A 25,928-nucleotide genomic window follows, 5' to 3' on the forward strand; every position below is an offset into this window, starting at 1 on the left:
AACACCTATGGCAGCCCTTGAACAGCTTCTAAAGCCTTTTCTATTAATTAGAAATTCAAGTTCTGCCTTTTAAGAGATTAGAGATGTAAACAGGACACTAGAAACAATTTCTAGTGTTCTTAATTCAAGAGATTGATGGCTAATCTCTTTGAATTGATGAGAGATGAAGAGAAAAATCTGGAGAGGCTCAAAGTGGCGTGACATTTGAGAGGAGAGGCTGCTGGTTATGTTTTCTTTTCATAACCACACTTAAATAGCTAGGTTAACACATTAAACCCTAGCCACATGTCACCTTTTGATTAGCTCTAGGTTTAAGTGATCCAATCACATTGTGCCAAGTGTCAAACCTATATTTAATCTTGATTTTAATCATCTTACATGATTAAAAAACATTTGGCAAGCTTATATGTTATGCCATGTGTCACCTTCTCATGGTGCCACGTGTCACTGTACAAAATGACCAAAATGCCCCTGAGTCTTAATTTTGAGTTCTTAACCCAAAATAATTATTTTCTTCTTCTAATTAATTTATATCAAATATAAATTAATTAATTAATCTCTATTAATTAATTTCTCATTAATTAAATTCATATTTAAACACTTTAAATATAAATTTAACTTATATTATACATCCAATAATCTAGATTTGGTTTCAAGTCATGCTAGGGACTTTGCAATTTTATTGCAAACCAAATCTATTTAATTAATCAATTAAACTCTTTAATTAATTAATTAAATCATATTTAAATAGGTGATAACTTGTGTATGTGTGTGACTTACTAGGCTCATCACTAATTGGCAATGAGACATGATATCAACTCTTAATATCATCAGAACTCTTTCTTACCATAAATGATTTCTCTAAATCATTTTATGAACCTCATAGACCATGGTTAACACCTAGCATAGCATGCCATGGCCACCCAATTAGTAATAAGAATTACCTTAAATGAACCTATAATCATATGTTACCATGCACTAGAATCTCTCTTACAAAATCCCAACTCAAGCTGAGTCATGGTTTATGTCAAACTCCATTTGCTATGAAGATTTTGTTCTCTTTTAATTCCAGTTCGTGATTAAAAGATTTTTCTCATCGAAACTCTTTTACGAATAAATCTATCTGTCTGGCAGAACTTGAAACATCAAGAACAATTAAATGAACATAGGATTTTATCTCTATTTACTTAGAGGCAGATTCCATCTTGATCAACACCTACCTCCATATATAACTAGTAGGAGCCAACACATGCCCATATACCCATACATAGTACAAGTATGAAAGCGATATCAAACTCAAACTACCTATATACAAGATAACTGTGCTATCTCAGGTCTAAAGATTATATGCATCGATATGATTTATGACAAAACATTGACAAGAGTAAACTCCATGTGTTTGTCATAAGTGTCACTAGTTGACCTACTTATCATTTATAAGTGCCTATCATGTTTGTTATATGGCATGAGACTCACCATTCCATCTTATTTATATCTCATATAAATAACTTGGGAACAAACATGAATACAATCTTTCTGGATAAGTCATGTCCTTATTATGAAGTATCCTCGATTGTGAACCTATTTATGATACTTTGTGCTAGAAATATTATCACTCATATTCTTAACAACTTAAGAATAATATTTCTAACAAAATATCAATGGACCTTTTCTATTACACATAAATATATTATGTAAACGGAAAAGTGGAAATGCCTTTTATTAATAAAATTATGTACAAGACACATACTAAATGATATGCTCTAGGGCATACTACTAACAATCTCCCACTAGCACTAGAGCCATTCATTACAATACCTTAGACCCATCTTCTCAAGATGCCGGTCTAACTGAACTTGTGACAAAAGCTTAGTGAATGGATCAGCTGGATTTTTCAGCTGATGTTATTTTTCTGCATGGCTATATTGCCTTGCCCAACTATATCTCTGATAATGTAGTAGTGCCTTTCTATGTGTTTGGATTTTGGGTGAGACCTTAGTTCCTTAGCCTGTATGACTGCTCCATTGTTGTCACAGTGTAGTGGAACTGCTGACTCAATGGAAGGAACTACTGTAAGTTCTGTCACGAACTTCTTTATCCAAAGCGACTTCCTTTGCGACATCGATGCAACAATATACTCGACCTCGATAGTGGAATCTGCGATGCGTGCTCTGTTTGGAACTCTTCCAACTGACTGCACCTCCATTACAAATGAACACATATCCAGAGGTAGACTTTCTATCATCGATATCTGATTGGAAATCAGAATCAGTATAACCATCCAATTGCAAGTCTCCACCTCCATAAATCAAGAATAAATCCTTAGTTATTCTCAAGTACTTAAGGATATTCTTGACAGCTATCGATGTTCCAAACTGGATTGGATTGATACTGCTAGTCAAACTAACGACAAGATATGTGATATCAGGCCTAGTACACAACATTGCATACATTAAACTTCCAATAGCAGAAGCATATGGAATCCTGGCCATCTTATCTCTTTCTTCAGGTGTCTTTGGAGACATCTCTTTAGAAAGGTGGATACCATGTCTCACTGGTAACAATCCTCTCTTGGAATCAAGCATGTTAAACCTCTTTAACACCTTTTCCAAGTATAGACTTTGGGATAAACCAATTATTCATTTCGCTCTATCTCTATAGATGCGAATCCCAAGAATATAGGTTGCCTCCCCTAAGTCTTTCATAGAGAATGTATTTGACAACCATACCTTTATAGTCGTCAACATACATGTATCATTACCCATCAACAGTATGTCATCCACATATAAGACAAGGAAAGTGATAGCACTGTCACTAAGCTTCTTATATACACATGGCTCATCCTCATTTTTGATAAAACCAAAAGATTTAATGGCTTCATCAAAACGGATGTTCCAACTCCTCGAAGCTTGTTTCAACCCATAAATGGATCGCTTTAGCTTGCATACCTTGGAACCATCTTGGGATTCAAATCCCCTAGGTTTTTCCATGAAAATGTTTTCTTCAATGAATCCATTGAGAAAAGGCTTTGACATCCATCTGCCAAATCTCATAATCATAGTATGCAGCTATTGCTAATAAAATCCTAATTGATTTAAGCATGGCAACAGGCGAGAAAGTCTCCTCATAGTCTATTCCTTGCCTTTGGCGAAACCCTTTCGCTACTAGCCTTGCCTTATAGGTCTCTACCTTTCCATCAAAACCAATTTTCTTCTTGAAAACCCATTTGTTCCCTATAGGTACAATACCTTGGTGGGTCAACAAGATCCCAAACTTGATTCTTATACATGGAATCAATCTCGGATTTCATAGCATCAATCCATTTTGAAGAGTCTATATCTGATATAGCTTCTTCATAGGTAAGTGGATCATCTCCATGATCTACTTCTTCATGAGTAGACAACTCTTGTTCTTCTTCATGAAGAAAACCATATCTCACTGGTGGGTGAGATACCACAGTTGTTCTACGAGGAACAGTGTAGATGTTTCATCAATGGGTATAGGTTGACTAGATGGATCTATATCCATCGATGCATTGGTTGGTCGAATTCTCCAATTCTAACTCTATTTGCCTTCCTTTGCCTCCTTCTTGAACAAATGTTGTTCAAGAAATGTGGCATCTCTACTTATCACAACCTTTTGTGAAGTAGGCAAATAAAAATAATATCCAAAACTATCTTTTGGATATCCAACAAATCGACCCTTTTCTGATCTGGTCTCCAATTTATCAGTGTTGACTTTTGATATAATTTGGACAACCCCAAATCTTAACATCCTTAAGACTTGGTTTTCTTCCATGCCATATCTCATAAGGTGTGGAAGAAACTGATTTTGATGGAATCCTATTCAGAATATACAAAGCTGATTCTAATGCAAATCCCCAAAAGGAGATTGGCATATCAGTATAGCTCATCATACTACGTACCATATCCAATAGGGTACGATTTCTCCTTTCAGATACACCATTCAGCTGTGGCGTTCCTGGAGGAGTCAGCTGAGAAACAATGCCATGCTCTCTCAAGTATTCATCAAATTCGACTCAAATATTCACCTCCACGATCCGATCGAAGAGCTTTAATATTTTTTCTGTTTGATTTTCTACTTGATTTAAATTCTTTGAACTTTTCAAAAGATTTATGTTTGTATTTCAAATACAAATACCCAAACCTTGATTTATCATCATAAAGGTAATAAAATAATGAAAGCCCCTCTAGCCATTTCTTTAAACGGACCACATACATCACTATGTATTAGTTCCAAAATATTTTCACTCTTAGCCCTTGTCCAACAAAGGGTGATCTAGTCATTTTGCCTGAAGGCAAGATTCACAAGTTGGAGTAGGCTCGAGCCCAATGAGGATAGAATCCCCATTTTCTCCAATTTTGCAATCCTATCTTCTGCAACATGACCTAACCTTAAGTGCCAAGTATATTTTGAACTTGAGTTGGTTTTCACCATGGCATTGCTTTCATTTAGATTGCTACACTCTGGCCAGTGGAAACACTTTCTTACTGGCAATGGAAACACTTTCCTGTTGGCAGTGGAAACACTTTCCTTTGCCTCCATCAGCTTTAGTCTTACTTTTCTGTTTAGCTATTTTCTTGGAAGGACCAGGAATCTGAGGTTTCTTTTTCTTATTGCCTTTCTTCTTGTTGGACTTTCCAGTGAAGAAGATGCAACCAAAGCTACCTCTTTTTCTTTATTGCACGGCATATTCTTTTGGGCAATAACCAGCATGTTGAGTAATTCCTAAGGTGCATTCTGTTTAGTCATATGGAAATTTGTCACAAAATTCCCAAAAGACTCGGGAAGGGATCAAGGATCAAATCCGTTTGTAGTTGGAAATCCATGTTGAAGTCAAGATGTTCCAAGCTGCTCAATCACCGAATCATCTTGTGGACATGATCCCCAACATTACATCCCTCGGACATCCTCATACGGAATAAGCTGTTTAGATATCTCATACCTAGCATTCCTTTGTGCTCACCATACAACTCTTGTAGGTGAAGGAGGATCTCACTAGCACTCTGCATGTTCTCATGTTGCTTCTGTAACTCATTACTCATGGAAGCAAGCATGTAACACTTAGCTCTCATATCATGCTCCTTCCACTTGTCCAAAGTATCATGTTCCTCTTGTGTGGCCTCTGGAGGTAAGGGACCAGGAACATTTGAATATAGAACATATCCTATATGTTCAAGGTTCAGGACAAGTTTCAAATTTCTTAGCCAATCAGACAGATTAGGTCCTGTCAACCTGTTGTGATCAAGTATGCTTGCAAGGATATTGGATGGTGGTGGTTGTTTTGTGCTCATTTTTATCAGAAAATTAACTGCAGAAAATAACCAGATTAATTAGTAAATGTATCATGTAATTAACCAAAATGATTATGGTCTTTTAATCAAATTGGTCCTCCCACTAACTTAGCGAATCCTACACTTCCAAAGTAGAAAACGGAAATCCTAGTTGGATGGATTTCTAGTGGGTGATTGAATTCTTATAATTCTATTGATCATCCTCAGGTACATCCATTATTGGAATTACAATAAACTATAAGTGAGCAACTCCTTGCCCATCACATCTCATGTGAGGTTCAATCCTTTTACTAGCCCCTAATGCTCAAAATCTCAGGTACATCCAATATTGACTTATCTTGCATTAGTTAAGTTGATCCCATTGAGCCAGTAATTATGCAAATAATTTTAATGTCCTCAGGTACATCCAATATTGGCCACCAAACCATTTACATATTTACAACATCTCATGCTTAACAATTATTCTTAAGAAAATCTCTTAAATTAATTGCATCTCATGCAACTATTTAAAATTTCTTAAAATAATTGCCCTAATGGAGGGCTTATGTTATAATTACTTTAATTATAACATTTCCAACTTAATCATTTGTTTGGAAGATTTTATAGCCATCCTAATTACTATTAAGGTCTCACTTTGCACATTATCCATTTAGCATGCATATATTATATAATTGCATACATTCCCATACATCTCATGCATTCATGGATAAGCAGTAAATATGGTATGATCATGGACTTTCTAAGGGATTCAATTCTGAGCCACCAAGAATTGAATCAGGGCATTCCTAGGTGCATTTCATTCATTCATTTTACAAGAGTTGCAGAAGGAGTACATAATCAACACTTGATATTGAATTCCTCCCACTGGTCCCACCAATGCTCTTGACCTCCTTGAACTTCTTGCAATCCAATATTACATAGTAATCCTTGGCATACCAAGGCGAATTTACAAGAACTTAAATAAATGAAATTACAACCCAAAAATATTACAAACTTAATAATATATGCCCAAAATAAATTAAAATAAATTAATTTACAATCCCAAAGAAACATAAAAGAAATAAATCCAATCACATTGGTCTTTTATAGTCCATGATCATCCATCATGCATATCACTATTTAACAATTAAATAAAACATACATTCTTAAATTAAATTGAATATCTCATATTCAACTTAAAATTCCAGATTTGAATATGATTCAAATAAATTTAAAAATTCAGATTTGAATCTCATTCAAACAAATTTAAAAATTCAGATTTGAATCACATTCAAACAACTTCAAAAATTCAGATTTGAATCACATTCAAACATTTTTAAAAAATCATATTTGAATCACATTCAAATATTTTTAAAAATCAGATCTGAATTTTATTGAATCAATTTTAAAAAATCAGATTTAAATATGATTCAAACAACTTTAAAAATTCAGATTTGAATCACATTCAAACAACTTTTAAAATTCAGATTTGAATCACATTCAAATATTTTTTAAAATTCTGATTTGAATCATAATTTAATTGTGTGATTAAAACAACTAATTAAACACTTTAATTAGTCAAAGAATAGCCTTAGATCATACAACAATTGCAGAATTAAAAGCCAAACCTTGAACCACCCATGGAACCATTGTTACCGCCACCTATGGTGGCTTCACCATGTGTGACGCCACACCTTGCTTTGCAACCAGCAATAATCTCTTGATCTCATGATCATACACACAATTAAATTATATAATCAACAATCTAAATGGCAAATATAGTGGCTCTGATACCAATTGAAGGAAGGCGTGAAAAACACAAGATTATACCATTGAATTCAAAAATTTTCACCTAGGGTCACATGCACCATGCAAGATTTATTTTTATCTATTTAATTTCAATGATAAACAACATATTAAAACTCTTTTAATATGTTTTTGGATCTGTATTTGCCATTTAAGATTTTAAAATTAATTAGATTAATTTTAGAACCCTAGATTAAATCAAGAACGATTACACTAACCTCTTGATGTCTTTGCAGCGTGTCTGCGCCTTTGAGATCGTCTTGAGGACACGGATGTTGTCCCTCTAGCTTGTCCACACCAAGAACACCTATGGCAGCCCTTGAACAGCTTCTAAAGCCTTTTCTATTAATTAGAAATTCAAGTTCTGCCTTTTAAGAGATTAGAGATGTAAACAGGACACTAGAAACAATTTCTAGTGTTCTTAATTCAAGAGATTGATGGCTAATCTCTTTGAATTGATGAGAGATGAAGAGAAAAATCTGGAGAGGCTCAAAGTGGCATGACATTTGAGAGGAGAGGCTGCTGGTTATGTTTTCTTTTCATAACCACACTTAAATAGCTAGGTTAACACATTAAACCCTAGCCACATGTCACCTTTTGATTAGCTCTAGGTTTAAGTGACCCAATCACATTGTGCCAAGTGTCAAACCTATATTTAATCTTGATTTTAATCATCTTACATGATTAAAAAACATTTGGCAAGCTTATATGTTATGCCATGTGTCACCATCTCATGGTGCCACGTGTCCTGCTTACAAAATGACCAAAATGCCCCTGAGTCTTAATTTTGAGTTCTTAACCCAAAATAATTATTTTCTTCTTCTAATTAATTTATATCAAATATAAATTAATTAATTAATCTCTATTAATTAATTTCTCATTAATTAAATTCATATTTAAACACTTTAAATATAAATTTAACTTATATTATACATCCAATAATCTAGATTTGGTTTCAAGTCATGCTAGGGACTTTGCAATTTTATTGCAAACCAAATCTATTTAATTAATCAATTAAACTCTTTAATTAATTAATTAAATCATATTTAAATAGGTGATAACTTGTGTATGTGTGTGACTTACTAGGCTCATCACTAATTGGCAATGAGACATGATATCAACTCTTAATATCATCAGAACTCTTTCTTACCATAAATGATTTCTCTAAATTATTTTATGAACCTCATAGACCATGGTTAACACCTAGCATAGCATGCCATGGCCACCCAATTAGTAATAAGAATTACCTTAAATGAACCTATAATCATATGTTACCATGCACTAGAATCTCTCTGTTACAAAATCCCAACTCAAGCTGGAGTCATGGTTTATGTCAAACTCCATTTGCTATGAATATTATGTTCTCTTTTAATTCCAGTTCTTGATTAAAAGATTTTTCTCATCAGAAACTCTTTTCTGAATAAATCTATCTGTCCTGGCCAGAACTTGAAACATCAAGAATAATTAAATGAACATAGGATTTTATCTCTATTTACTTAGAGGAACAGATTCCATCTTGATCAACACCTACCTCCATATATAACTAGTAGGAGCCAACACATGCCCATATACCCATACATAGTACAAGTATGAAAGCAGTATCAAACTCAAACTACCTATATACAAGATAACTGTGCTATCTCATGTCTAAAGATTATATGCACTGATATGATTTATGACAAAACATTGACAAGAGTAAACTCCATGTGTTTGTCATAAGTGTCACTGGTTCGGCCTACTTATCATTTATAAGTGCCTATCATGTTTGTTATATGGCATGAGACTCACCATTCCATCTTATTTATATCTCATATAAATAACTTGGGAACAAACATGAATACAATCTTTCTGGATAAGTCATGTCCTTATTATGAAGTATCCTCGATTGTGAACCTATTTATGATACTTTGTGCTAGAAATATTGTCACTCATATTCTTAACAACTTAAGAATAATATTTCTAACAAAATATCAATGGACCTTTTCTATTACACATAAATATATTATGTAAACGGAAAAGTGGAAATGCCTTTTATTAATAAAATTATGTACAAGACACATACTAAATGATATGCTCTAGGGCATACTACTAACACCCAGGAATCGTAAGCATTACGTATCGCCGTCCCTACTTTGCTCCGATACCACTAAACACAATTTATCTCAAAATTTCCATTTACAAAGTAGGTAACAGAATAATTTCCAAATAATATTCCCAAAACCAAAACAATAAAAAATTATTCATAACTCATTTCTCCAAATAAATTTTCTAGTAAAAGCAGTGAATACAAAAAAAGTATAGTGCACAAACGCAATTTAAAATAATAACATACAAATAATTATAATTTATTTAAATTGAAAAATTCAAAAGAAATAACTATTGTGCACAAACACAATTTAAAACAATAACATACAAATAATCATAATTTATTTTTCAATAATCATAATTTATTTCAATTGAAAAATTCAAAAGAAATAATTATTGTGCACAAACCTCTGATAACTGTCTCTTGGCTCTGACTCAGTGTTTCCTTCCCTTTCCCTGAGTCTTTGCTAACTGAAACACACAATTTGAAGTTTTTCAGTACTCATTTAAACTGTCTCTAAGAAAAAGGTTCAATAATTAATTTATCGAATTCTATTATTTCCTTAGTCAACCTAAGATGTCAACCCTCGATGCAGTCTAGGTGAATTAGGTTTCAATGTTACCAATATATCACATTTTATAGCCTCTTAGTGTTGGTACATGTTACCCAATTCATTTCCATGTATAGTGCACTTTAGTGCAATTTGTCGGATTCCAGTATTCTAATTTGACCTAACCGGATGACCGAGTTTCCTCGGTTTTCGGGTTTTGGTAAAAACTACAAACTTGTAGATCTATGTCTTATTGCACGCGGGGCAAAATTTCAGGTCATTCTGAGTTATGTAGACCAAGTTATGGTCATTTTACTATTGCTGGTCAGAATGTACCAAAATTGATCACTTTAGGTCATTTTAGGTCACTTTTGGTTCGGCCAGTTTTTGGACCCGAAGTTGTGCAAGATATTTGACTTTCTTATGGTCATTTCTGGGCTTTGATATTTTCATAAGACTTATAGATGTATGTCTCAAATATTCATGGTAAAAATTTCAGGTCAATTGGACCTGTTTTGAGTGAGTTATGGCCAAAACACTAACTGCTGCCCAAATGGTCAATTTTCAGGCCTTAAATGCACTAATCCAGATTTGGTCTTTTTTTGAGTTACCTTACAAGCAGAATTTTGGTAAGCTTCCTTCATAAAAGTTGGCACATTTTGTGCCTAGTTTCACCTCCATTTGGTCTCATACCAATTGGAGCCACACACTTAAGGTTCTAGGTTAAAACATAAACTTTCCTATTGCATTTTGTTCACTACTCATCAAAGGACACTTTTAACACTTACCAAGTTACACATTCATGCCATTTCTGTTTTGTACCATAACCTAAACACATTTCACAACACATTTTTTGTCACTCTGGCAGCTTATAACCACACTCAATATGCACCTTATAGTATAGAATTTACCAAGTCTAATTTACACACAATTTAACTACATAACCAAGCTCATTCACATGTACAAACTCAAACATTTATACACATGTACAAGCTGCCACAACAAGTACCATAATTCAACCATAATATTCCATAAACCAAACCATAAAGCAACATATTTTTGGTCCACAATTCAGGCTGTCGATTCATACCTCTCCTTGGATTAATTTCCAAGCTTCCAAAATCAAGTGTACATTCACATACATCTAATATACATCACCAAATTTATTCCTACACATATAAACACTTCATCAATACTTTAATCTACCATTTACATACAAGAATAAACCACCCTTAAGGAGTTTCCATGGCTGCCAAAAATAAACATCTCCCTTAGAACATCAAACTCCAAAATTCTTTCCACAATTCAAGTACCCATAACATCCTCACAAACTTTAATGAAGCAATAATCAAAAACACATACTTACCTCTTTGGAAACTTTTCAAAACCTCTCCAAAACTTGATCTTCTTGTTACCTATCTACTGCCCAAGGTGTATGGACAACTTTTAGTAAAGGGAAGTGCAAGGAAGGAAGCTTGGATCACACTTGCATGGAGCTCCAAAACCATGTAGCAATGGAGTTTCTCTGAAAAAAGTTTTCGGCTAAAATTTTGAGAATTGAGGAAGATGACAATCTGCTGGTCCAAGATGAAGATTAAGTGGTCCACTTTGGTGGGTGAGTGGAGCACTAAGTGTTGTTTAATGTTAGTTTATTCATAAGTTTCTTTTTCCCACTTTTAACTCCCCATTTTTGCTATTTACATTAGGTACCACTAATTTAATTTTCATGATATTTTCCAAGTGTAATATCATGTATTTTTAATGGACATTTAGGTCAAAAGACAACTCGGGGTGTCAAATGACCACAATGCCCCTATTCGGGTTGCATTCTCGATTTTTCGGTAACACCGGATTTTGTCCGTTTTTTCGATTTCTCACATTTCTTTGTACTAATTAATTAATTTTTCTTTGATATTTCTCATGTTATTTATACTTCAATAGGTCTTTATTTAAGTCCTAAAAATATTTTCCAGGGTTCCCCATGATCCAAGGCTACCCTTTGCTAGGGTTCTCGGCTCGTTTAACTTGGTCACATTTCATTGCTATTATTTTTCATTTGTTTTTCTTGTATTTTATTTTCTTGTATTTCATTATTTTATGTCTCCTCACTCATATCTAAGTGTAGTTCTAGGCATCCTAGCTGTCCGGACAACACTGGTCACAAGAACAGTAGAACGCACTACTGAACATAGGGGTGTTACAACCTTTATATGGATATTATGATGAATTTAAATGCGTGTATTAGTTTATAAATGTGATTGTTGAGTGGGAAATTTTTGGAAACTGTTTTGAAACCACAGTTTGCATGACAGTCCTTTTCAGAACTCCCCAGTAGTAATTACTACTTGGGGTTGATAATTGATATTGATTATGTCTCCCATTAATAACGGTTAGTGGGGTAAGACTACATGTGTACTCATTAGCTAGCTAGCCCTTCCCTCATTAATAACAGTTAGTGAGGTTGAGATTGCTTTGTCGTGGTGTACAACATGGCACTGATCATAAAATTTTGTGTCATGGCCTGAACTGTGTGTTAATGTTGGCAACACTAATGCTTTGTGAATTGTGATTTATGAAGTGTGATTTCTCACTTGAAATGTTATTCCAATAAATGGCCTTTATGGACTTAGAACTATTATGAAGTTTTCATACTTAAGAAAAATGTGATTTATTATGCTTTGAAAAATTGTGTTTTACCTTAAGTTTTAAAGTTATTAGTTGTGCACCACTGAGTGATATACTCAGCGGTAACTTCTTTATGCTGTCGCAGGTAAGGGAAAGGAGAAGGTTGCCGAGTGAGAGACTTGAAAGCAGCATTTTGGTATTGTTTGTGGGTATTTACGTTAGGTATACCCTTGTGATTCCTTTGGATGTATTTTGTACCTGTATGTATGGATGTACGAACATTGAGTAGTTTGTATTTAAAAACATTGCATTGCTATCACATTTTGAGTTTGTAACTATTTCGTATTTTACTTTGAGACTTATGAAAATGTAACTCTTGCAATATTTAGTCTATCATTATTTCCAATGAATGTTTACATGGAATTTTAACTACTCTCATGTAGTTTTCCACAAAAGAATTGATAAGATAAAAAGCTATGATTTGTTTTAAAATCCTTTGTAGCATAACTAATGGGTTATCGGTAGGTGGAGTTCGGTAATTCATTAGGTATGCTACAGGAACATGTCATGCCTTACCAGGGATAAGGTGTGACAAAATTATGAACATAAAAACCTAAAATGGGAGTCAAAGTTTCTAATCCGATCATGAGCCCTGGTAGAATAGGGTACATAGGTCCAGGCCAGTGATTTGGCTATAATTAATTCTACAAAACTTGAAAAATTGTAATAAAAATTTCTGAATGACTATAAGACATAGAGAAACAAATTCTATGAAGGGAGTGTGGCCAAACAGTGGCCACATCCTAGTCAATCTGCTATGTAAAAACAATGCACCAAATCTGAACCTAAAAGAAAGTCCATAAAACAATTAGGCACATGAGATGAAATGAATTAGAATAAATTATTAAGCATAAAAATAACATGAATTAATAAAATTATAAATACTTAATAATACTATTCTGCCCAAAGTACACCTAGACTCATTTATATAGCTTGGATCGATTGGTATACGAATTAGGGACTACATATTGCAGTACTGGCCATAGGGATAATCATTGATAGACAACATATGTCTAAGATGATTGTTCTACTAGCTTTATGCCTGCTCGATGGCCATAGTGCCAATTTTTATTATTACTGGCTTATGCCTACCCGCTGGCCTTGTGCCTGATATGACCGTTTTATACTTGATAGACATACGGATGTCTAACTTGTATACTCTCGTTAATCCAGTCTTTATAGTATGTCATAGGTTATTTGAGCACAGAAATGAGTAGAAATCTTTAATTGAAATAAATACATGAGAAGATTGTTAAGGTGAACTTTATTGAATTAAACATAAGAAACATGATAAAGAGATTCCGATTAATTTATTTTGTCCAAAGTTCTATAAAAATGTAAAAGACCTAGAAATTCATAAAATTTTATATTTCCTTATAAGAATACACGTAGAATAATTATTTTAGTTATTTGTTTATTTTTATTTCAATATATGCACCACTAAGCATTATGCTTAGCGCGTTGGTTCTTACCACGCGTAGGTACAGGAGAGCCATAGCAACAGCAACAGTAGAGCTTAGACAAGACCTTGATTAGATCTGCTACAGAGTGGTTGTCACCTCATCAGTTGTTTTGGTAGAGCTCATGTACATATTAAATTTTGTATTTTGGTATTGTATCTGGGTCTCCATAAAAATGAAATGGGATAAAAAAAAATTTTCTACACATAAGATAATATATTTAAATGAATATTATACATGATAAAATATGATAAAGTTCTCCGGCACCGAATGTAGCACACCTTGCTTGACTACACTGTAGACGGATGAGGGGTGTTATATAATCTATTAATTCTAAAATCTTAAATGGCAAATGTAAATCCAAAAATATATTAGAAGTGTTTTAATATGCTGTTTATCATTAAAATCAAATAGATAAATAATGAATCTTGCATGATGCATGACACCCTAGAAGAAAAATTTTGAATTCAATGATCTAAAGTCATGTTTTTTCATGCTTCCGCTCCTTCAATTGGTATTAGAGCCACTATATTTGCCATTTAGATTGTTCATTATATGATTTAATTGTGTGATTTGATCATGAGATGATTGGCTCATTGCTAGTTGCAAAGCAAAGGTGGTGGCATGTTTCATGAACACCATGGTGCGCATGGTTTTGGCACCATTATGGTGCGCAAGGTATGATGGATATTCAATGTACAATTATTGTATGATCTAAGGGCCCTTTTATGTCTAATTAAATTTTTTAATTAGAATTATAATCACGCAATAAAATTTGTTTGATTGTGATTCAAATTTGAATTTTTAAATTTGTTTGAATGTGATTCAAATCTGAATTTTTAAATTTGTTTGAATCATATTCAAATCTGGATTTTTAAGTTGAATATGAGATATTCAATTTAATTTAAGTATGTATGTTTTATTTAAGTGTTAAATAGTGAAATGCATGATGGACGATCATGGACAATAAAAGACCAATGTGATTGCATTTATTTCTTTTATGTTTCTTTGGGTTGTAAATTAATTAATTTATTTTAACTTATTTTGGTGCCATGTATTATAAATATTGTAATATTTTTTGGGTGGTAATTTCATTTATTTGGTTCTTGTAAATTCGCTTTGGCATGCAAAGGATTACTATGTAATTGGATTGCAAGAAGAACAAGGAGGTCAAGAGCATTGGTGGGACCAGTGGGAGGAATTCAAGATCAAGTGTTGATTATGTACTCCTTCAGCAACTCTTGTAATATGAATAAATGAAATGCACCTAGGAATGCCCTGATTCAATTCTTGGTGGCACAGAATTGAATCTCTTAGAAAGTCCATGATCATACCATATTTATTATTATCCATGAATGCATGAGATGTGTGGGAATGTATGCAAGTATATGATACATGCATGCTAATTGGATAATGTGCAAAGTGAGACCATAATAGTAATTAGGACAACCACAAAATCTTCCAAACAAATGATTAAGTTCGAAATGGTATAATTAAAGTAATTATAACATAGGCCCTCCATTGAGGCAATTATTTTAAGAAATTTTAAATACATACATATGATGCAATTAATTTAAGAGATTTTCTTAAGAATAATTGTTAAGCATGAGATGTTGTAAATATGTAAATGGTTTGATGGCCAATAATGGTTGTGCCTAAGGATATTAAAATTATTTGCATGTTTACTGGCTCAATGGGATCGACTTAACTAATGCAAGATAAATCAATAATGGATGTGCCTGAGATTTTGAGCATTAGGGGCTAGGTAAAGGATTGAACCTCACATGAGATGTGATGGCCAAGGAGTACAGTTTATTGTAATTCCAATAATGGACGTGCCTGAGGATGATCAATAAGACTATAAGAATTCAATCACCCACTAGAAATCAATCCAACTAGGATTTCCATTTTCTACTTTGGAAGTGTAGGATTCGCTAAGTTAGTGGGAGAACCAATTTGATTAAAAGACCATAATCATTTTGGTTAAATACATGATACATTTACTAATTAATTGGGTTATTTTCTGCAGTTAATTTTTTGATAATAATGAGCACACCACAACCACCACCATCTAATATCCTTGCAAGCATACTTGATCGCAATAGGTTAACAGGACCTAATCTCTTTGATTGGCTAAGAAATTTGAAACTTATCCTGAACCTTGAACATATAGGATATGTTCTAGACTCAAATGTTCTTGGTCCCATACCTCCAGAGGCCACTCAAGAGGAACATGAAACTTTGGACAGGTGGAAGGAGCATGATATGAGAGCCAAGTGTTACATGCTTGCTTCTATGAATAATGAGTTACAGAAGCAGCATGAGAACATGCAGAGTGCGAGTGAAGTTGTATGGTGAACATAGCAGGAATGCCAGGTATGAGATATCTAGGTAGCTATTTGGCATGAGGATGTTTGAGGAACAGAATGTTGGGGATCATTTCCACAAGATGATTCGGCTGATTGAGCAACTGGAACATCTTGACTTTAACATGGATTTCCAACTGCAGACGTATTTGATCCTTCAGTCCCTACTTGAGTCATTTGGGAATTTTGTGACAAATTTCCATATGAATAAGCAGGAATGCACCTTGGCTGGTTTACTCAATATGTTGGTTATTGCCCAAAGGAATATGCCGGGCAATAAAGGAAAAGAGGTAGCTTTGATTGCATCTATTTCTGCTGGAAAGTCCAATAAGAAGAAGGGCAATAAGAAAAAAAAACTTCAAATTTTCAGTCCTTCCAAGAAGATAGCCAAACAAGAAGGGAAGACTAAAGCTGATGGAGGGAAAGGAAAGTGTTTTCACTGCCAGTAGGATGGGCACTGGAAAAGGAACTACCCAGAGTATCTTGCTTCTCTGAAGGACAAGAAGGATACACCTTCAAAAGGTATATCTATATCTTGTTATTTAGATGTTGATGATGCTCATAGCTCATCTACAGCTTGGGTTTTAGATACTGGTGCCAGTTCTCACATTTCTTATTGTCACACCTTACCCCTCTGTGAGACATAACATGATCCTGTAGAATACCTAATGAACTACCGAACTTCACCTACCGATAACTCATTAAGTACCCTACAAGGAATTTTCAAACCATTTTCTTACTTTTTGAAAGTGGTGAGCATTTTCTTACATTTAATAGAAGTTCAAAAGCTAGTTAAAATTTTTATCCATTTTTATTTGTCCGCAAATTTTGGAAAAGTTTTAGCAGAGTGCCGTCAGTATTTTAAGAAAACAGTTCTTTAAAAACCTGTAAAAACACATCATATAATTATTTTCATCAAAATCCTACAACACAATCAACACAATTTTTCCCAAACTCTAAAATTTAAAACAATTCTCAGTTCAATTGTCTTCAAAATATAACACTAAATAACTTCATTTATTTTTTATTAAAGTAAAATCAATTTACATTCATCAACCAAAATTTACATTAGAAAATTCAAAATAATATTATCACAAACTCTATACAACTGCTCAAAGCCAATTTATACATGTGCATATGGTTAAATACACAAATATAAACATTACAATCAGGATATAAAATTGTACTCAATAAAACCTCAGGGATATAGCTCCAAGATCCTTACCAGCTCACTCTGCTGCTCCCCTAGTCTCTATATTTTCGACAGCAACAACAGCTGTAGCTGAGTACTGTGACTTAGTGGTGCAAAACTGTAACACCCCTAGGTTCGGTAGTGCGTTCTACTGTTCCGGTGACCAGTGTTATCCGGACAGCTAGGATGCCTAAAACTACACTTCGTTATGAGTGAGGAGACATAAAATAATGAAATACAAGAAAAGAAAATACAAGAAAAATAAAGGAAAAATAATAGCAAAGAAATGTAACCAAGTTAAGCGAGCTGAGAACCCTAGCGATGGGTGACCGCACCGGGAAGTCGCGGCGTGGACCGTTGACTAGCCCTGGACTGTGGGGAACCCTGGAAAATATTTTGAGGACTTAAAGAGACCCCTATTGAAGTATAAATATCATTAGAAATATCAAAGACAAATTAATTAATTAGTACAAAGAAAAGTGAGAAATCGAAAAACGGACAAAACCCGGTGTTACCGAAAAATCGGGAATGTAACCCGAACAGGGGCATTGTGGTCATTAGACACCCCGAATTGTCTTTTGACCTAAATGTTCATTAAAAATAAATAATATTACACTTAGAAAATAAAATGAAAAATTAGTTTGGTGGTACCTATTGCAAATAGCCAAAAGTGGAGTGAAAATTTTGTAATTAGCACATTAAACTTATAAAATGATTTAAATTATGTGAGTGGACCACTAAGAATTATAATATGGATTAAATATAATCATAAGTGGGCAGATTACTCCCACTCAAACATCATCTTCTTCAAGTCCTCCATCCATGCCGAAATGAAGAATGGGAATCCTCCATTGCCGTTTGCATGAAACTCCATTAACTCCTTCAATTTACCTCCAATCATCTAGGTTTCTTCATTAAAGATTACCGCCACATCACAAGAAAGAAGTAGATACCAATATTAAGAAGTTTTAGTGAAGATTAAGCAAGTCCCAACAATAGGTAAGTTTGAGTTTTTGAATATTTCTTTGATAAAGTTTGTATACATGTTATGGGTGTTTGCTTCGTGAAGGAATTTTTAAGTTTTGAGGAGTTCTTGATATGTCCAATTTTGGACAGCCATGGAGTTCTATAATTGATGAAGTATTCTTACATATATTGATGTGGATTCATGTTGAGAAGGGTGATTTAATGTCCTAGTAAGTTAATTCCATATATATATGGTGATTGTGCACTTGAAATGGAAGTTGATGAATTGTGGGACACTTTGGCATTGTGGAACATTTCGGCAGCCTTGGGACTCTTTAAGGAGTATTTTAATTCATGAAGATATTGGGTAAATTGTGATATTGAGGATTGATGAATATGTATGTAAATGGGTTGTGTAAAGTGTATGTAAGAATTAGAAATGTTTATGTGTATATGTGGTTGTATTTGGACTTTGTGAATTAGAGTTTTATTTGGTGTATTGAGGATGTTTGTATTCTGCCCAAAATGATTTTTATGTGAAGTGGTAAATGGTTTTGGTAATGTACCAAAACAGAATGGGGTTGAGAGGTGGATTTGTAGCAAGGTAAATGTGTAATGAATAGATGTTTAAGCAATGTAATTAAGGGCAGTGTGCATTTTAACCTATAAAACTAAATGTGTAACTCCAATTGGTATGACACTAATGAGGCCTGAAAATTGACCAATTGGGCAGCAGTTAGTGTTTAGGCCATAACTCACTCAAAACAGGTCCAATTGACCTGAAATTTTAACCATGAATAGTTAAGACCCATACCTACAAGTCTCATGAGGACACCAAAGCCCAGAAATGACCATAAGCAAGTCAAACAGCTTGTACAAGTTCGGGTCCAAAAACTGGCCGAACCAAAGTTGACCAAAATTGACCTAAAATGACCTAATTTGATGCCATTTGACCAGTAATAGTAGAATGACCATAACTTGGTCTACATAACTCAGAATGACCTGAAATTTTTCCCCGCGTTCCATAAGACATAGATCTAGAAGTTTGTAGTTTTGACCGAAACCCGAAAATAGAGGGAACTAGGTCGTCCGGCTAGGTCAAACTAGTATCCCAGAATCCAGCAAATTGCAAGAAAATGCAGTATACACAGAAATGAACTTGGTAACATGTACCAACCCTAAAAGACTATCGAACGTGACATATTAGTAACGTTAAAACCTAAATTACCGAAAACGCATCGAGGGTCGATATATTAAGTTGATTAAGCAAATAATAGCATTCAGTGAATTATTTATCAAACATTATCGTTAGAGACAGTTTAATTAAGTACTGAAACACTTCAAATTGTGTTTCTCAGTTAGCAAAGACTCAGGGAGAGGGAAGGAAACACTGAGTCAAGACCAAGAGACAATTATCAGAGGTTTGTGCACAACTAGTTTTTAACTAATTTTGTTTTAAATATTTCATATGATTAAATGACATATTTTTCTTATGTATTATGTTTAACAAGCATTGGATTTAATTCAATGATTATTGAAAATTGTTATAGTATGTATGAATTTAGCTTTGTGAAATGGTATTTTCACAATTATTAAGCATTGTTATGGATTGAACAAATTATGTTTTGGAAAATTGTGATAGAACATGTTTTGAATTGTGATGGTAATTTTCATAGAAAATGCAAATTTATGATTTGAATTGTGATAAGCATAAAAATTATTGGATATTGGAATTGAATTTGAATCGAATTATATTGTAATTTATGCTCACTAAAAGGATTATGACATTGTTTTATATCTCACTATAGATGCTTGACTAGGTTATTACCCGTCTCTCTCATTTGTTGAGAAGACAATGGAGTTAGTTGTATTTTGATTACCATGGTACGTGCACAGGCTTAGATTTTCCTCTGATTTGAGGTTAGATCTAAGTTTATTTTATCGTTATGGCCCTTGCGGAAGATTCATTATTGTGATGGTACTGTGCAAGATGATTCGACCTCCCCGACCATAGGGAGTTAGAATCTGATTCGACCTCCTCGACCATAGGGAGCTAGAATCACATCGAATATGGCCCTTTCGGATTAGTCTTGCATAGTTAGTGAGATAAAGATTGATTTTTGAGATACATAATGATTTTTGAGATACAGAATGGCTTTTGAATGGTAAAGAATTGTGATTTCAATTATGGTTTATGTATAATTGATTTTGTTGGAATTACTTAAATGGTTAGTCATGATTTGGTAAATTGAATTTTGTGATCAAAGTCATTTATACAAATGATTTACATTATTGGCAATGAATATTTTAAGTTTTGGAATTTGATGAATATTCAGATTTCCAAATTATTTACTGTAAATTTTGTCAATGTATATTGTACTATGTTTTAAATTATAGTTGTACACCACTAAGTTCACCACTCAGCGATAGCTTTGTATGCTGTCGCAGGTAAGAAGAGCATAGAGCAGTAAATAAGTTTCTTTGAAGATATATTCAGATCAGCTCCAGGTATATCATAGGTATACCCATGTACATAGGTTTCGATGTATGCATGTAATAATATGTATGTAAATTATTTGAGCAGTTGTATAAAAACTCTTGTAAAATATTTTGATATGTAATTAAATGTAAATTATTGTAAATGTAAATTTGAGATTTCATTTACTTGAATAGTTTTGTAATATAAATTTTGAGTATTATAATCAATGAAATATTTCTTCATGATGAGATTAGTTTGAAAATGAATTGATTGTGTATTGAGAATTGAATTGTGAATTGAAATAAAGTTTATTGGAGTTGTATTGGAGAAAACATATTGGGAGCATTTTCTTTTGCAAGATTGAAGAACTGTTTTCTCAAAATACAGCCGGCACTTTGCCGAAATTTTAAAAAAAAAAAAAATTTATAACACCAGATTTTAATCTATGACTTAAATTTCCCAAAAATTATTTTAAAATCCCTTGTAGTATATTTAATGGATTATCGGTAGGAGAAGTAAGGTAATTCATTAGGTGTACTATGGGATCATGTTACATCTTACGGGGGAGTAGGGTGTGACATGTTTTGTGGTATCAGAGCAATGGTTTTAAAGTGAATTTCGAACTGTGAATTTGAAATCTTTTTGTCAGAACTACAACTGCTCAAATGTTTGATACATATAGTACATTTACATCATAAATGTGAACTAATGGAGAGGAATCTCCTTGTGTTGGTTGTACAGGAATAGAAAATTCTGTGAAAAGAATGGAAGAGAAGAATGAGACAATAGAACAATCCGTGATGGCAGAAGTACAAGTTGAGGCCCCAACTCCACAAAGTGTCGAAGGCCCGACTGTACTAGCTTTACCAGTACAAATTACTGCACAAATGGCCCAGCAAATGGCCACTTTCTTTCAACAAATGGCTGATACTCTGTCAACTCAAACTCAAGTACAAACCCAACCTCACAAGGGCAACATGAAATGGAGAAAAGGGAGAAACCTATGTGTCAGAGCTCGAACAGTAATTTGGGGAAGAGAAAAGAATTTGAGGAGCCCCGAACTCAGAAATGTGATAGAGGCGGATCATCAGGGCAGAGACCACCAAAATCTAGTCGTCGAACAACCAGAAGTTCCTATTCTGCCCGTTTCTGCCATGTTTGTGGTAAGCTACATGGAGGTATTTGTCGAAGGGCCTCTGGAGCCTGTTACAATTGTGGAAAACTTGGACACTTTGCTAAAAATTGTACTAGAGCACCTCGATTTGCTTTCCAGAGTTCACAGACCGTCAGTCAGGGTCGAGATAGAAATAGAGTTGGTACTCCTCACCACTATAACACAGTGAATTAACCCAAATATAGTAGTGCACCAGTCAGAGCGTCCACTATGCGCCAAGGAGAAAGAGCAGAAACTTCGGATATAGCTGCTGGTAAGTTCTTAATTTTTGAAGGAAACAATGAGTTATTATTTGATCCCAGCACTACTTATTTATATGTTAGTCTTAGAATTCTATGTTTTGTTGCTATTCCTTTATAGGGGAATAAATTTTGATGCGTTAGTGACTAGTCTTTTAGGATCAAAACTACAATAACAAGTATGATTGACATTAATTTTGGAAGAATTGTTAGCTAAAAGTATTTTCTAACATACCATAAATTATAAAGCTAATTAATGAGCCTACTTAATGTAAGGCAAGAGGACCTAAAAGTAAGTTACAGTAATAGAATTACTCTAGATGAGGACAAAGATGTTATTATTAGTAATTGTCAAAGGAAATTGTAATCAGAATCAGTTTAGGATATTAGTGGATTCGAGAAAGATAAGATGTTAGAAAACCTAGCCTATGAGGTTATAACGTAGTAACTATGTAATGTTCTCGATGTTTGTATTGTAAGCTGCAGATTACAGTACCGACACGGGATTATTGTGTAGAGCTACGCGCTTCCTCGTGATACAGTAAAGTAAGAATATTTGTAAGTAATCTATAAATTGATACAGTTGCACCCGAATAGGGTACTATTACTGGAAATAAATGTGAAAATTTTAGTCAGAAATTTAAAACTTCAGAACTAGCCTGTCAAAAGACTACACTTGTAAGGTAGCTGGAGTCAGTAATTCGGTTACAATAATGTGAACTACCTGTACCACAGTAATTGCTATAAGCTTAGAGATATCAGTACAACGTATCATCCTCAGACAGATGGACAATTGAAACAAGTAATTCAGGTAAATTCGGAAACTCATTGAGTTCCTGTAAATAATGAAATGAAATGATAATAATAACCTGTACTATGTGATAAGCCCTCAAAAATATATTGAGAACTTGTGTCATTGAATCCGAGGGGAGATGGGATAGATACATCCCATTAACAGAATTTGTATACAATAATAAGTGTCATGCTAGCATACAAACGGCACCCTATGAAACATTGTAAGGGAATGAATAACTATGGATTTTGTGATGAACTTCCGAGGACACAGAATAGTCAAGATGCAGTATAGGTCATAATTGATGGACTAACCAAGTCTGCTCACTTTTTTGCCAGTCCGGATGGACTATAGCCTGGAAAGATTGGCCAAATTGTACATATATGAAATTGTAAAATTGCATGGAATGCCTGTATTGATTGTGTCTGACAGAGATCCTAGGTTCACTTCTAGATTCTGGGGTAGTCTTCAGAGAGCCCTAAGAACTAGATTGAACTTCAGCACAACATTCCACCCACAGACAGATGGCCAGTCTAAAAGGGTAATTCAGATATTGGAGGATATGCTACGGGCTTGTGTGATTGAATTTGAAGGTAGTTGGGATACACACTTGCCTTTGATTGAGTTTGCTTATAACAACAGCTACCAATCAAGCATTGGGATGCCTCCATATGAAGCATTGTATGGCAGGAAGTGCAGAACTCCCTTATGTTGTGATGAAGTAGGTGAAAGGAAGATGATTGGGCCAGAAATTGTTCAGCAGACAGAGGAAAAGATCAGATTGATTAGAGATAGACTTAAGGCTGCATTAGACCGTCAGAAGTCCTGTGTTGATTTGAAAAGAAGAGATATTGAATATGCAGTGGGTGATAAGGTATTCCTCAAAGTTTCTCCTTGGAAGAGGATTATGAGATTTGGCAGGAAGGGGAAACTGATGTTAGTAGTATGCCCTAGAGCATATCATTTAGTATGTATCTTGTATATATTTTTATTAATAAAAGGCATTTCCACTTTTCCGTTTACATAATATATTTATGTGTAATAGAAAAGGTCCATTGATATTTTGTTAGAAATATTATTCTTAAGTTGTTAAGAATATGAGTGACAATATTTCTAGCACAAAGTATCATAAATAGGTTCACAATTGAGGATACTTCATAATAAGGACATGACTTATCCAGAAATATTATATTCATGTTTGTTCCCAAGTTATTTATATGAGATATAAATAAGATGGAATGGTGAGTCTCATGCCATATGACAAACATGATAGGCACTTATAAATGATAAGTAGGCCGAACCAGTGACACTTATGACAAGCACATGGAGTTTACTCTTGTCAATGTTTTGTCATAAATCATATCAGTGCATATAATCTTTAGACCTGAGATAGCACAGTTATCTTGTATATAGGTAGTTTGAGTTTGATCTCGCTTTCATACTTGTACTGTATAGGTATATGGGCATGTGTTGGCTCGTACTAGTTATATATGGAGGTAGGTGTTGATCAAGATGGAATCTGTTCCTCTAAGTAAAAAGAGATAAAATCCTATGTTCATCTAATTATTCTTGATGTTTCAAGTTCTGGCAGACAGATAGATTTATTCAGAAAAGAGTTTCTGATGAGAAAATCTTTTTAATCAAGAACTGGAATTAAAAGAGAACATAATACTCATAGCAAATGCAGTTTGACATAAACCATGACTCTAGCTTGAGTTGGGATTTTGTAACAGAGAGATTCTAGTGCATGGTAACATATGATTATAGGTTCATTTAAGGTAAACCTTATTACTAATTGGGTGGCCATGGCATGCTATGCTAGGTGTTAACCATGGTCTATGAGGTTCATAAAATGATTTAGAGAAATCATTTATGGTAAGAAAGAGTTCTGATGATATTAAGAGTTGATATCATGTCTCATTGCCAATTAGTGATGAGCCTAGTAAGTCACACACGTACACAAGTTATCACCTATTTAAATATGATTTAATTAATTAATTAAAGAGTTTAATTGATTAATTAAATAGGTTTGGTTTGCAATTAAATTGCAAAGTCCCTAGCATGACTTGAAACCAAATCTAGATTATTGGATGTATAATATAAGTTAAATTTATATTTAAAGTGTTTAAATATGAATTTAATTAATGAGAAATTAATTAATAGAGATTAATTAATTAATTTATATTTGATATAAATTAATTAGAAGAAGAAAAATAATTATTTTGGATTGAGAACTCAAAATTAAGACACAGGGGCATTTTGGTCATTTTGCAGTGTGACACATGGCACCATGAGATGGTGACACATGGCATAACACATAAGCTTGCCAAATGTTTTTTAATCATGTAAGATGATTAAAATCAAGATTAAATATAGGTTTGACACTTGGCACAATGTGATTGGGTCACTTAAACCTAGAGCTAATCAAAGGGTGACATGTGGCAAGGGTTTAATGTGTTAACCTAGCTATTTAAGTGTTGTTATGAGAAAATAAAATACAACCCGTAGCCACACTCCTTTGTCATGCCACTTTGAGGGTTTTCTTCTCTTCTTCTTCATCTCTCATCAATTCAAAGAGATTAGCCATCAATCTCTTGAATTAAGAACACTAGAAATTGTTTCTAGTGTCCTGCTTACATCTTTAATCTCTTAAAAGGCAGAACTTGATTTTCTAATTAATAGAAAAAGCTTTAGAAGCTATTCAAGGGCTGCCATAGGTGTTCTTGGTGTGGACAAGCTAGAGGGACAATATCTGGTGTCCTGAAGACGAATTTCAAAGGCGCAGACATGCTGCAGTGCATCAAGAGGTTAGTGTAATCGTTCTTGATTTAATCTAGG

This window comes from Hevea brasiliensis, chromosome 8 (genome assembly GCF_030052815.1).
Source record: "Hevea brasiliensis isolate MT/VB/25A 57/8 chromosome 8, ASM3005281v1, whole genome shotgun sequence".
Classification (NCBI taxonomy): domain Eukaryota; kingdom Viridiplantae; phylum Streptophyta; class Magnoliopsida; order Malpighiales; family Euphorbiaceae; genus Hevea; species Hevea brasiliensis.